The 15749-nt window shown below is 36.4% G+C and overlaps 1 protein-coding gene across 1 annotated transcript in view; it reads left to right on the forward strand.

Moving 5' to 3' along the window:
• The first annotated feature begins 1320 nt into the window (after positions 1-1320).
• LOC135084056 (paired box protein Pax-2a) overlaps positions 1321-15749 on the forward strand; it is a 121435-nt gene continuing 107006 nt past the window's right edge. Inside the window, exon 1 of the mRNA XM_063978798.1 lies at positions 1321-1496. The gene's annotated coding sequence lies outside the window, so the exon portion shown is untranslated. The remainder of the gene's footprint in view (positions 1497-15749) is intronic.

Genomic DNA, 15749 nt, shown 5'->3' on the forward strand with positions numbered 1-15749 from the left:
GGGCATGTTAAACTTTCGCTCCGGTTCAGTTATCAAACCCATGCCTAAAACGCTCTTAAAGGTTGTCCATTTGTGACAATCCACATGATACATGGGAAAAAATATGGATAGTACTTGATATTTCTAATGATATGTATTTCCAGTTTTGTCTGACTAGGGTTGCCAGGTTGTTTGGCTTTTTACGGTCTTGTCCGGCCTGTCCGGCTTTTGTTAGACTTTTTATTTTTGGCTGCCGTGCCAGGCAAAATTCGAGCCACAGAATAATAAATGTCCGGCCAAATGAAGCACAGAGTCCGGCTTTTGTGTTCTTGTACATGGCAACCCTATGCCTGACTAATATTTATAACTTTTTCTAGTTGCTTTTCGAGAATTTCCCCAAAAAACAAGCTGATTAAATTCTACTAATCAAAACCAATTGGCGAAGACTCATCCACTCGTTCTGGAATCGAAGCTAAATCGATAATTGCTTTCTACAATCAGCGTAACCTTGATTTTCGATCGATCGCAGAGATCTTCCGATTCCAATCAAACCAATCAGTTTATTTTCAAAGTTTAATTACACGTATAATTAATTAATTTGGATGAAGATAAGTTTCATGTTTTTGTATGTTTAAAATGGCATTAACGTATTGATGCTTTTTTCTGTTAGATTAATTATTACTACTAACAAAATATAACTTTTGGGATGACTCTAGCATTGAGGACTTAGAACTGCGTTAATCAAGAATGTGTTCAAAATTGTTGTTTTGGAAATGAATTCAACCATGTTGTACCAATTGCAACAACATACCTTGATTCTTGGCTTGGGGAGGCCTTTGTCCAACAGTGGACGTCATTTGGGTGAAACGAACAAAAGAACGAACCCAATTCTAGTAATAGTAGTCCACCTTCGGCCTGATCATCACTTACCATCAGGTGAGATACAGGCCAAGAGCTTCCTTGTTGTGGATTAAAAAAAAATACAGATGTAATGTGGCCAGATAAAATTATTTATTATCCGTTCATTACGAATTATTTAAATACTCATAAATCTTTTTGTTCTAGAACTTGTAATACATACAAGAAATTTCTACGACCAAAAACCCGTTTACTGCAAAAGCGAATAAATCCCACCAACAAAATCAGTTTTTTAATTAAAAACCCAGTGTCATCAGACCCACGAACACGAAATTCAACTGTAATCACGCTTTTCCGTCCTGCGCTCAAATTATATACGTTTTACATAAGGACGTTACTTACATAAGCGTATGTATGTGTGGCGGTCGAGCTGTGCGCGGGCGCAGCCCTGTTCCACTCAAACGCATTTGAGTTTCAGACGCGGTCGCGAGCGGTCGCGGCGACGCGCGAACAAAAAACTTTAAAAATAAAAATAACAAGTGCCAGTGTTACCTGTGTGCCCAGTTGCTAGATTACAGTGGATTCTGTTAGAAAGTTTCACTATTTCTTCTCGCAAAAAGGGGTTACGTGATTTTGTTGGCCACGATTTTCCGGTAGAGGTATGTGTTTTTTTTTTGTGAATACATTTTTACATTGTTCGTGTAAAATGCTTTAATTGCAGCATAATTGTAGGGAAGCAAGGAAGTTCCATTTCTAGGAAGAGTGTTTGGTGTTAGCATTTCTGACTTTTGTCAACGGGCGGTGGAAAATGAAAATTCAACGTAAATTGGATTATAACCTCCAAATATACGTTTTCAGTGCACATTCGGCCTTCTGCGTTGTCTAAAACTTTATCAATGTCAACCTACGTTATTAGATTGTATTTGAAAACTTCAACACTTTATAATAAGTATGATTTTTACTGTAAAGACGTGTATAAATGTATAATAGTGAAAAATTCAGTATTATAAAAAGATAATTAATCCATTGACCAAAAACCTACCAATTCGTATTCAGACACTAATCAAAAGTAGTTCCGATTATCCGAATCCGATGATTCGGCTTACAAATCGATTCTAACTCGATTCTTATTGAAAGTAATCGAAATGTTTATTATCTTATTGGTTACACAGTTCTAATTTTGCGAAAGTAGCCGATTGCACCTATTTACGTAAGTCGAGCGTTTTTTTTGCCGACGGAATGTTGTCCGAGTGTTTTCAAGCAACTACTTTTTCGTTGTGAAATTATGCTGTTAGCTTGGAAAGTGTTATACAGGGTGTTACTTTGCATTCTTGCCATATTTACAGAGGTTACTATATTACTGATACAGAACACAAATCCGTAAAAAAATATTGCCCGAAAATTTTTTTTTTTAATCTTGATTATTTTATTTTATCGACAATCTGTTAAACACACCACTAATTATCGTAACGCATGCACATCACTGGTTGGCGATGGCGATGGAGACTTTTTTACTTTTTATTGTATTTTTAAATATCTATTGCAATCTATTGTCTTTAAAATGTCTTTTTGACACTTGTAAAAAACTGAGAAATCCATCAATCACAAATCACGTTATAAATAATACAAAAATGTCTGAAGCGTATTCAAACAACGAATAATTTAATCAAAATGGTGCTTGGAGTGTCTGCAAGACGTCATAGACGAAATGCTTGATGACGTACCCTTAGCGTTACACCAAATGCTCTACTACCAGCAGGATGGTGCTCCCCCACAATAAGGACGTCAAGTGCGCGAATAATACGTTTGGTGAACAGTGGATTGGACGAGGGGTCCAGTAGCTTGGCCACCACGATCCTCGGACCTGACACCAATGGATTTTTGGAGTGACTTGAAACGACTGGTATGCGCAGAAGAGATAAACAGTGTTAAACGCGTTACACGAAAGGATTGTTTTAGTGAAACTGTGAGACAAAACGTTTATGTGTTGCGAAAACTAAAGCGAAAAACCTACGCTTCGCAGTGCTAGACTGTGCCTTGATCAGATGATCAGAACGGAGGCCACTTTGAACACTTGCTTCGCAGTATGTAAACTTTGTAAGTAGGAACTTTTTAATAAATAATTAATTGTGAATAAGGTGATTTCATTTCATACTTAATTTATTAATTTTTAAAAATAGGGTACAATGTTATAAATTAACTAAAACCCTAATAATTATTACGTATTTTTGACGGTCCTAAGCTCGTAAAGTAGAAAGGGAAATCTGAAATCAACTGAAGAGTATTTTAAAATAATTATTATGACTGGATAAAAAGGCTGGTACCCAGAGCCATAAATCAACAGATTATTAAGAACTAGGCCACGCCCACTAGGTTTATTCCACTTGCACCTGTAGAACGTGCGAGACAAAATTGGTTTATTCCAATTTGTACTGAAAAACCAAATTTACTAAAATCTTAGTGTACTTTCTTTATGGGAGTCTCTTGTTTATCTTAAATAATAGGTATTGTTCCCTACTTTTATCTCTGTGAATATGGCAAGAATGCAAAGTAACACGGTGTAGAACCGCTGAAAAACCATCTTAAAAAGGGTGCTGTTTAAGTGCTTATGACAGATAAAAAGAAAGCTGGTTTTCTGTCCACAAACAATTTACAAAGCCTTTTAGTTAAGCCTGATTCAACCAAACTTTTATCCGAGAATAACTCCTGGTATAACTGGCACATTGATTATTTCAGTTTGGGAAATATTATGTGAAAACTGACGATTTATTCTGAGGTTAATACTTACTCTTGTTTGGACCAATCCACCCTAAGACTTACAGATAGTTTTTACAAAGCCTTTGAGCTAGTTATGTACACTTATAATGCTGAAATAACTCATATATAGAGCTGAAATAGACTTCAGATTGGTGTGAAAGCTATGATGGATTATATTTGTCATGTTCAGGAACATTCTAACTCTAGATTAAGAAACGGCTATTAATCAATCTCAAACAAATTGATAGTCAAAGATAAATCTTAGTCTAAAGTTAATCCAATTTTTCTTCCAAGAAAATTGACGTATGTCTTCTAAAACTGGACATAAACCTATTTTAAAAGTCACTAATATTACACACATCTTATGAACTGACGCTATGAAAATAATTACGCCCGTATTCACAAACTATGAGGTCTCACAGTGCGCGTGGACGCACAGGGTGACACACGCACCAACCACAGAGCTATATTCAACGCTGTGCGTTCGATTTGCTGCTTCACTTAAGCAAACGTTTGTAAATACGGGCGTTAGAAACACATTGTCAAAGTTGTTACATTTCCTCTACAATATAACTCCAGTAATTTGTTACTTACTCCCAAAGCGTGCCCTCCAAAGCTCAATAACAAAGCTTACATAAGCTCACGCAAGTGAAAACGAGCTTTTTATCTAATCTTCCTGCCGCCAAGTGTGGGAACTCCATTGTCGCCTGAGGTCTAGGTTAAACGCGCTTTGTCTAAATTTTCTCATAGCTATACCGAAGTTTACATCATTATAATTGTTATGAAGACTTAGGCTTTATTAACTAAGTAGTTGGGATGACTTCGATTCATTACACTGGCTATTATGTGTATGTGTGTTAAAGATACCTAGTTTTAAGACACAATTAGTTCTTGGAGCTTGGATAGTGTGGCGTAGAAGAATGTCGTCAAATTAAACAAAGGTCTCCAAATAAACCTTCTTAACTAATACGATTAAGCAAATACTTCAAAAATGTATGTTTTAGTGGCAGAAACAGGTGATAAAATTGTGTGTACTAGCATTCTAACTTGCAACTAGATTTGTTACTTGCAAAGCACTGTTAATGCTTCTGAACATGTAAAAAATTATGATATGATCATTTCAGTATCACACCAACTACCTTGTCTAAGAGTAATCAGGTCTAGATAATCTGGGGGCACGGCAGTGCCCCCGCCAAGTCGAGCGCGAAGCAAACACTGCCGTACCATCCTTTACTGGAACCATTTCGCCGCATTTTCAGGCCCCTATTTGAGAACCTCTGGATAAGACCAGAACGCTGAAATTTTCGTTATCTAGTAAGCTATAATCACAGACTTAAAATCCAAAATTTCAAGTCTGTAGGTCATTTAGTTCCGAAGTTAAGCGAAAGCAAAGTTTCGCATTTATGACACTCACTCACTGATGATCATCAAAATAGAACTAGTACTTCCCATAAACTCAGAGAGCTGAAATTTGGTACAGAGTTAGGGTTTAATGGCCACATTAAGGGAAAACTATAAAAACTAGGAAAATCGAAGATCTGGAGTAACACCATAATTCATAATCAATACTACTAGCGCCACACCGGCATCGTGGTGTTCGCCTGTACCGCTCACCGCTAGATGGCGCTAGCACTTTGAGCGTCGATTTTCTGCACCGCGGTGTCCAGATTTTTTTTCCTTTCTAGACCCCCCCGTCGATTAAGTTGAATGTTGTGTAATTTATTTACATTTCGTTTATTATATCGTAAGGTTCGCTAAGGTTAAGGTTATGATATTAAAACCATTCTGATTCATTGTCCATTTTAAAGGTCGTTGAGTTTATTTGTGTTTAACTGTTTAATATCGTAAAAAAATGTCGATAATATTTAAAGACGACGACGTTAAATAATTATGCCACATTCTACAAAAAGGAGTGAAATCCCACCAAAAACATTCTGTAAAAAACTAGCCAAGTCTCGATGGAGCTGCTTGTTTATCTCTAAAAAGTAATGAAATCTAGACAAAGTCGTGCCAAGTCTATGGTTCCTTACTGCGATTTCTTTATTATTATAGTTAATGTTGTGTGACTTGGCCGTTGAACAATCTTTATTAAGATAATCATACATAAGTATTATTGAAATACGCAGCTTTATTAAGCCTACAATTGACTGGTTATTGAATCAACGTTTTCCAAGTGGCAATTTTCCATCATCAATGGATAGCGGTTCTGGCGACAGATTGGTGCAATGGTGTCATAGAGCACCTGGTTTTGTACACTTCAACGGCCAAGTCACACAACATTAACTATAATAATAAAGAAATCGCAGTAAGGAACCATAGACTTGGCACGACTTTGTCTAGATTTCATTACTTTTTAGAGATAAACAAGCAGCTCCATCGAGACTTGGCTAGTTTTTTACAGAATGTTTTTGGTGGGATTACCTTGTCTTAAAGTAATAAGTACTATCAGGTCTAAATAACATAATATGCTGTGTTCTACTCATTATTGTTTGTCGCCCGATCCAAGATCAATTTCTATAACCGATTTAGGTACTACAACCGATTTAGTTCCAATTTATGAATCTTCAAGGCTGAGTTGCACCACCTAACTTTGACCGTAACTTTGACGATAACCGGTGATTTTTGTATGGAGTTTGACAGATTTTTGATGTTTGTCAAAGTTAAAGTAAGATGGCGCAACCCAGCCCTAATGTTTTAAATAAACAACTTGAAAAAGAAGCGACTCTATTTGCTAAGTTAATCTCCTAATGTTTTTAACAAGTGCACTTTTATCATTTGCACTTTTGAAACTTTTTTAATTATTGTAACTAAGACTTTTTTAATTATTGTATCGCTAAGGTAAGCGATAAGTTAATCTGGATTCAAATTAAATTATAATCTCAATCTCAAAGTCTGAGTTTGAATTGAATTATAACATAATCAATCACCTTATCAAAACTTGCATTGATAGTTAAATCAGTCCAAACACTATTCGCAAACGAATTATTTGCATCTCAGCTCTCGCCAGACCATAGTCGCCTTTCGTTCGTTTTTTACCGATGAAAAAGAGACAAAAACGACGCCGGCGCACTTTCTAAACGCGCGAGCGCAGGAATAGGGAGTTTTGGATAAGTTTTGTGAATCTTGAACGAGAATTGAGTGGAGTTGAAAATTGAACCCTATGATGTGCACTAATTTATGTATTTTTGCTAGAGTTTTTTGAGTAAAAATACCGGTGAAGTTCAGTGGATGGATACGGGTAAAAAAGATTTCATGTTAAAATGTAAAATGCAGTGTACACATCAAATCCGCCGACTCGCCGACATGAGTTGACGACTTTTGATAATAATATTATGTTTTCATAAGTCATAGGAAGTATAAGTCGTAGACATGTTTCTTTTTTTTCCTTTCAATAAATAAAGCCACCAACATCAAGCCACCGGGCTCTGTCGGCGGGCTTGGTGTATAGAGTTCTTAACTCTACATATTTTTACAGAAGTTTTCTCACTTATAATAAGTTGAGTCCTAATTGGAAAATTTTCCTACGACGCAGTATTAAAATAAAGCAATATGCAGTCGTAGATATTTTTTATTTAGTTTGTTTTGCACTAATTTTAATGATATTATAAATGAACTAATTTATTAATCAATTAGGTATAATTCAGCTGATAATTCAAGTAATTATCTAGACTTTTTTTGGGGTACATTTTCGTAAGATATAATTTTATTTTTGTCTAGATAATTAGTAATATGTAATAATGTTTGTGATCAATGTGATCATTCCAAAATAGTTTTCATTGACTTCAAAAGTTCTACGCGTATTTTTAGACAAAAATAATATAAAATGCACTAAAGTAAAGAGGTAATGTGGTAAAATTTCTCGGGAAAATATAAAACCCCATGTTTTTCTTTTACACGTCTTCTAAAATATAATAAAAGCTCGTCTAACTTTAAAAAAATCTTCATTCTTTCTTCGGCCAGTTCCTACACTAATATTATAAAGAGGAAAAATTTGTTCGTTTGAATAGAATAGGCTCAAATTCAAATTATTTATTGCATGTCACATGGTTACCCATGGGTTGACAAGAACATAATATTGTACATGTGACGCCCAGTGAAGGCGTTGCAAAAACTTAAAAATAACATAAAAAAAAGATAATTATTTGTCAAACTAAAATTAAATTAATTAAACATTAAAATTATTAAATTAAATATTATAAAAGTATACAAAGTACGAGATCGATTTGAAAAATTCTTTCACGATTAAAATCCTACAATAGACCTGAGGATAGGCGATATTTTTTTTTACTATAAAGTCCGCCGGGTCAGCTAGTTAAATTGAACCCAAGCAGGAAACGAACCTAGACCCAACCGATTCTCCGGGCCACTGCACCAGCCACGAGCCAGTTCAACCGCGTGGTGCGTTGGAGCAGGACCTTTACGATGCGAGTGCTCGCTCCTGGCCACTCTTCCATACGACGGACTTGAAGTGACGTCATAGGCCTTTGACATACTTGACGAAAACGCCGTTGCGGATTTTCGGCCAATACAGGCCTTGACTAAAACGGACACGTTCGCTCGCTTGTCATAATTATGGCAAAGGCCTTAAAGAATGAATACGTTAACGGCCCAAGCGTACCGCATTTTGCAGTGTGATGCTTTTATTTTCTAAAAAATATGATAAAATCGCTCTTTTTTCTTTGTTTTTTCACCCATCAAAGCCCCGTCTGTTAGTTCAGCTAGTTTTTAAAATAATAACTATTGGCACGCCCCGACTTTGCATCGATATTTCGGGCCACTGCATCATCGTTACGAGCCAGTTCAACCGCGTGGTGCGTTGGAGCAGGACCTTTACGATGAGTGCCTCCCTCCTGGTCAGTCTTCCATACAACGACTCAATGAGTGCCTTCCTCCTGGCCACTCTTCCATGCGATCACTCTTGGCCACTCTTCCATACGACGAACTCGATAGTGACGTCTACGTCTTGAAGAATGAATAAATTGATCGGACAAATTAGGTATTTTTCAAAAGACTGATGCTGTCTTTTTCAAAAAAATAAATAAAATCGCACTTACTCGTAATAACGCATCCGATAGAGCCACAACCCTTGTGACTGTCGATTCAACAATATTTTAAACACAAGCAGCGACCTGCTCCGGTTCAGATGGATGATATTATTATGTAGGTATTATTAAAAAAAACTTCCTCTGGAATCATTCTATCTACTGCTAACAGCATTTAAATCTGTTGTATTTAACTGTCTCAATTAAAAACAGTTCAACCGCGTGGTGCGTTGGAGCAGGACCTTTACGATGAGTGCTCACTCCTGGTCAGTCTTCCATACAGCCGACTCAATGAGTGCCTTCCTCCTGACCACTCTTCCATATGATCACTCCTGGCCACTCTTCCATGCGACGGACTCGATAGTGACGTCTACGTCTTGAAGAATGAATAAATTAATCGGACAAATTAGGTATTTCTCAAAAATCGCACTTACTCGTAAAAACGCATCCGATAGAGCCACAACCCTTGCCATGACTATCGATTCAGCAATATTTTATAACACAAGCAGGGACACGCTCCGGTTCAGATGGATGATATGCAGGTATTATACAAAAACCTTCCTCTGGAATCATTCTATCTACTGCTAACAGCATTTAAATCTGTTGTATTTAACTGTCCCAATTAAAAACAGTTCAACCGCGTGGTGTGTTGGAGCAGGACCTTTCCAATAGTGCTCACTCCTGGTCATTCTTCCATACAGCCGACTCAATGAGTGCCTTCCTCCTGACCACTCTTCCATACGATCACTCCTGGCCACTCTTCCATGCGACGGACTCGATAGTGACGTCTTGAAGAATGAACACATTAACGGCCCAAATACACCGTGTTTTGCCCAGCAAAAATAAAAAAAAAATAAAAATCAAAAATATTTATTCAGTTCAGGGCTAATTTTTCAATAGTCAGATATCTTTTAACTGAAGAATAACCTTGTCATTTTGACATATTTCTCATACTTTAACTGTCAATGTGCCAAACTTATTCGTCAGTCAAAAGTTATCCGACGATTGAAAAATTAAGGGCTGATTTGACCACAAGTGGCACTTATGATGTTGCAGTCTGATGTTGTAATTTTTTAAGATTCATCGACATTTATTGTAAAGTTTATCCTACCTCTGAGTTTGTGATCATGGATGGATTTTTGTAGCTCTTTCACGAAAAAGCTCAGATTTTGATGAAATTTTACAAGACTATTGTGTACATCAGATTTAGCAGTTTTAACTTAAAATATGCCCATTCAGTACAGCATATTCGGCACGTGGGGCATGGTTCAGTGGACCAGGCTACTACCGGTGCACTCGTGACGCACTCTTCCATAGAGTGGTCACTGGTCACTGCATGGTCATCTTTATGGTTGAAGAATACTGTCTAGCAGGTCACTGTACCAAACTCCTTGAAGCTAGTAGTGTTTATGTTATTTCCTTTGTTTTATAGCTGGTCACTAATGTTTATTTTTTATTTTTATTTTTAATCCTCTTTACCAAGACGTTTTAAGAGGCCTAGCTCGTAACGCCGTTCACGAACGTAGTTTTGTGTCTGTCTGAGACTGCTAATCATTCTAGTATCTCGCTTTGCGTGAAAGAGATGGAAGCATTTCAAACTTCGGAAAACTTTTTGAAGTAGCCTCCTAGCTCTTCATATCGCACACGTCATGTTCAAAAGTGGTATAACTCAAATTGAGTATTTTCTTTAAATAAGAACACATAAATGAGTATGACTATTGAGTATGATTTGAAGGCACTGACAAAGTTATAAACATGAAATTAATATGATTTTTCATCAAAATTCTGTTGCTTGATTGTTGACGAATTTTTTTCAACGTAATGACGCGCTTGACTGTCACTTTATCAGTATTTTTGAAGTAACGACTGTTATAATTTAAATAGAATATAAAAAAAACTATCTTTACATGTACAAATACATATTTTCCTCCAGACTTTACGTTCGGCTGATCCAGTCAGCACGTGGTCGCCGCGCCACTGCGCACCGAGTGTTTGATTCGCCCAGTGGCTGCTCAGGGCACTCTTCCATGCCGTAACGGAGGCCTATCCTTACCAATATTATAAATACGAAAGCGAGTTTATTCTATTCTTAATCGGTAATCAAGCGAATATAATAATCAATGGCGTATCGATCAATAAGATCAGCTATCGATTAAGTTTAGCGCAAATGTCTACGTGCGGTGCGATTCATATTCAAATTAATTAATTTTGCAAGTAGGCTTTTAAGTAAAGGTTTTGGTCAAGCTGTAGATCCTGGCTACACAGGAGTTGCAGCCGTGGGAACGAGATGTGGGAATAGTCCCGTATATAGGCTTTTAAAAAGCTCTTTTACACGTCACAGCATTACCACTGCTTCGGGACAAATAGGTCAGTGTTGAAAAGAAGCAGCGCAAAAACTCACTTTGAAACGTTGAAATCTTCTTTCTCGGTACACCTGCAGGAAATAATAGCTCTAATTCGCATTCAAATGAATTCAAAAATGTCAGAATTTCATGATCCGAACCTGACTGGTTTCACACTTACTCCAACGTGTAGTATTGTTTGATTCGCCCGATGGCTGCTCAGGGCACTCTTCCATGCCGTAACGGAGGCCTATCCTGACTTATATTATAAATGCGAAAGCGAGTTTATTCGATTCTTAATCGGTAATCAAGCGAATATTTTAAATTAAGTAAGTTTTTATAACTTATACGTTTTTTTTCCATCCAAGGCGTTCTGTTTTTCCAGTTCTTATAAGACATGTGAGCCTGTAAAAAATGCAAAAAAAAATAATTATTTTTTTGCAATTTTAATACATTCTTAATACTTATCCAGCGCTTCAAAAGTATTAAAATCAAGCATCTAGCTTTACCAATTTTTTACTTTTCTTCAGAAAATGTTCAAAATAGCATCGATGGAAAAAGTAAGTAAAACGATTTGACCCAATGTGCATTCGATTCATTCGTTTCATATCAAGCTATTATTTTAAGAGTGTGAAATTTGTGGAGATTGTATTGACTCTAAAAACACCTAAAAGTAGTCTAAAATTTCATCTAAACTAACGGCCTTATTAATGTACATTTTGGTGTTATTAACCAACTCATTAATTTTGTCTGTCTACTCCAAATTGATGCAAAAGTTCACCAGTTTTCACACTTCGTGGATTGGGCGTGCATCGTTTGATCCACTGGCTGACCTGGGCACTGACCATGTCGTAACGGAGCTGCTTTGAACTGCTCATTGGAACTGTTCAATATGGTGACTAGCACTTTGAGTTTTGTTTGAGGGAACATCTTTTTTGATGAATTAAAAACTAAAGATATATCAGCATTTTGTCACCATACGAAAAGTGTCTTTATCGAGAAGAAAAGCTTTGGTTAATGTTCAAAATCGCTAGCCAAGTAACCGCGCGCGTCATCGTGTCGTTTCTTAAATAAGCTATTTTCTTATAACTCATTACATTTTAGATTGTGAAAGCTTTGAAATAATGATTACTAAATCCAAGAAAGTAACTCAATATTAAATTTAAAGTAAAGCAAGAAGCTTTTCCCAAATATTGCCACTCACACACAATTTTATGAAATTTTGAGTTGCACATTTACTGAAAAATTTTCTCTAAATTATCCGTACAGATCAGCAATTTATAGTTAAGCCTAATAGCCGCATTGGCTAATAAATCACAATTTCTAATCATTTTGCGGATTACCCCCGTTTCCGAAAAGAAATTTCTCCACAATAATCGCGTGTTAAAAGTGTAGTTTTCAAGGTCAGCCATACAAAAAACGTCATGCTCGGACGGATGCAGACGCGAGTGGCTGACCACCCTCATGTGTCTCGCTTGAAGGAGCCTACGTGAATGGGAGACGGTATGTTGACCCTGATCGCGCTGGATGCATTTGATGCACCGAATTGTAGTAATGTGGTTTTGAAGGGTATTTTAAAGCTGTGTTTCTAGAATTTTGTTTGTTTATATCTAGCTTCTGTCGACTCAATATAATCAACGTATTATTCTGAGGTTTTTATTTAAGTAAGGTATTACTTAAAGTTTTATCAAAATAGACCTAGTAGTTTCTTGGGAAGGAGAAAAAAAATATCTTTCATCTCATCTCCCTTATTTTTTTCCCTGACTATTTTACAAATAATCTTTCGTATTCTTTTTGTGTGCTAGCAATTTCTGAAAGAAATAAGTAGCATGCACGGTTTAATTAATGTTATACCTACATACAAAATATTGTCGGAAAAAGTTGGTAGAAAATGTCTGGCTCCTCTTTTTGTAAGGATGCTTCTGGAACATCATTATAAGTCCTAGATTAAGTTAAGTAAAACCAAACACTTAACAATCTCCGGGATACTCTTGAAAATAAGTACTTTTTCTTTACATTTAGACGAACTTTACCAATCCAATCAAACTCCTAGAATAAAAATAGTCGTCGAAATACGGTTAAAATAATTTAACGTAATCTCTTATTATTCGGTAACAATTTAACAATATCGTGAAGTAATGCAACGGTGGATTACCGGACTGTCAAACCATCTTAGCGTACTGTAAATAAGGTCTAATTTTGTTTGATTATAAATAACAAATGTTTGTAATGAATGTTGAGCAGACATTTTGAAATGGAGAAGGTATTATTTATTACATAGACGATATGGTTCGAATTGTCAGACAGAATAATAGGTAGTTTATTTTCATTAATAATAACATGGTTATCATTTTAATATTACCTACTTACGAAAAGTTGTCACAGCACGTTCAAACCAAATATACTCGTATTTGTAGAAAAATTGCTCTACATCGGTTTAAAGGATCCCACAATAAACTAAAGAAATCTATGTTTTTACTTGATACTAACTTTTTCTAGAACTCTACATATTATATCAATATAACATGATAAATTATTGGAAGGGTGTATGTACCATTCTTTGTACAATGTTCGTTCCTTCATGGCAAAAATATAATCTTCGCTCTAACCAACATTTTCATCATCATCATTTCAGCCACAGGACGTCCACTGCTGAACATAGGCCTCCCCCAATGCTTTCTATGTTAATCGATTGGTAGCGGCCTGCATCCAGCGCTTGCCTGCTACCTTTATGATGTCGTCGGTCCACCTTGTGGGTGGACGTCCAACATTTTCATATTAATTTTAAAACTATCTCTGATTCTCGGGTGACAATAAAAAAAAACAGCCGACAATAATACACAATGTGACAGTAACAGATATGGAAAGATTTTCCTTAAGCACATGGGTAATAAGTTCATCATAAAGCCCTTTTATTCGAGATCAATGGGTATTGATCTCACCTAAATCTCCATGGAAATAAGAAACTATGATTGCACAATAGACCTAAAGTACAGTCGACCTCGCGCGACAAAAACTCTTGATCAATCGACCTTAAGGTGGCTTTTTTAAGGTATCATCTGCGATGGCCGTTTTTTGTGGTAGGTTCTGGGGGGTCAGATCTTTGTGGAGTAGGGCAGGGAGGCCGTGACTTTTAACTAATTATAAAACTCAAGAATTAATCCAAATAATTCTTTATTATTTACATTTTTTGTCATTTCAACCAGAGGACGTTCATTGTCTAACAAAGGCCTCCCCTAAAGATATCTACAGGTCCTGTGTTGTTCTTGATTTCTCTATTTAAGGAACACGACTATCTCTGATTTACCAGAGGCAAATCGACAATTCGGGTTGGGTTGGAGAGGCTGCCAATACATTTAATGTCGGAAATTGGTTATGAAATTGACACCAAACCAAACTTACTGTGCTATATATTAAGTAAACCTTTCTTTGATTGAAAATTAAAATATTGTTTCAAGTGAGTTTTTTAAGTGAAAACTCACATCTTGACAAATGGTAGTCCAAGCAAGTCGAATATACCGATAGATAACCTTTAAAAATGATTATATGATAGTGGCAGAAAAAACATTGCAATCATGCTCTTTGGCACACTTGCAACTGGCTGATGCTGATATGATGTTAAAAAGGTACTCGTGTGAATAATAAAAAACAAGTGACAGCTCGCTTAATACGAGAGAATTTAATAAACAAATGACTATCGGCTAGTTATCCAAACAAAAAGTTACTCAATAGATAAGGTAACTTAACTCAATTTCGGCTCATCACAGCCTAATTTCGGCATATCAAGGTTAGGCCAAGTGCAGATTAGTAGGAAGGTCAGGACAGCGTCAACAACTTTTTTGCTGCACCATTTAGTTCTGTCATTGGAGTGGTTTGTTTAATTTCTGTAATCGATTTTGTTGATTGTTCGATGAATGCCAACAATTTAATACAGCAACGCTTCAACGAAAATTCAATGATGTTTTTTATACTTGCATCAAAAGTAGCGGTATCGTTTTAATTCTAACAAACACGTTACGGAAGCACAACTGTACATGACTGCTTATGTGTAAAAATGTTTCTGTAAATATTTATGTAGAGGCATCGCTACAATTTTACACAAAATTTTGCACGTTTTTTGACTTATGCATTACTCGTCCCACTGCATGCGTATTTCGATCTACTAACCACAAAATGGGGCAAGATACCGACTTACCAATAGATGATAGGCAATGACCAGTACAAAAAACAAATGACCACCGAACAAAACAATTCAATTTGAAACAGCCATCTATGCCCACAAAAACTCTCTCCCTAACATCCTTTCCTAAGGGAAATCCATTTTACTCGCTCCCATTTCCCATACCCACAATGGCGTGGACGCAGACGTCAAAATGGCTGCGCTGACGTCACCGGAAGTTCTCCGTTCGAATTTGGAACGGTCGAGCGAGCAATGGCGGCGCATCCGGCGCGCGAAGACGTTACAGTGAGTGCGCGGGCGACGGTTCGGTTTATTGATCGATTATTGTTTTATCTTTGATATAATCGATTGCGATTGATGTGTATAACGATCGCGGTTGTAAAGAATTGTAGATCCTTAAGTTGTGAGGCAGAATATTCCAATTAATTTTAAATAATACCTATTCTAATTTATTATTCTTGTTAGTACCTACGTAGGTATTTAGGTATTACCATAGGGATAAGATGACTCTAAAATTGTCACACCATGACTCATCATTCATGTAGGATCACATAATTTACATGCCTGTTATGTTCCCACATACACACTGAA

This window comes from Ostrinia nubilalis, chromosome 25, assembly GCF_963855985.1.
Source record: "Ostrinia nubilalis chromosome 25, ilOstNubi1.1, whole genome shotgun sequence".
NCBI classification, from domain to species: Eukaryota; Metazoa; Arthropoda; class Insecta; order Lepidoptera; family Crambidae; genus Ostrinia; species Ostrinia nubilalis.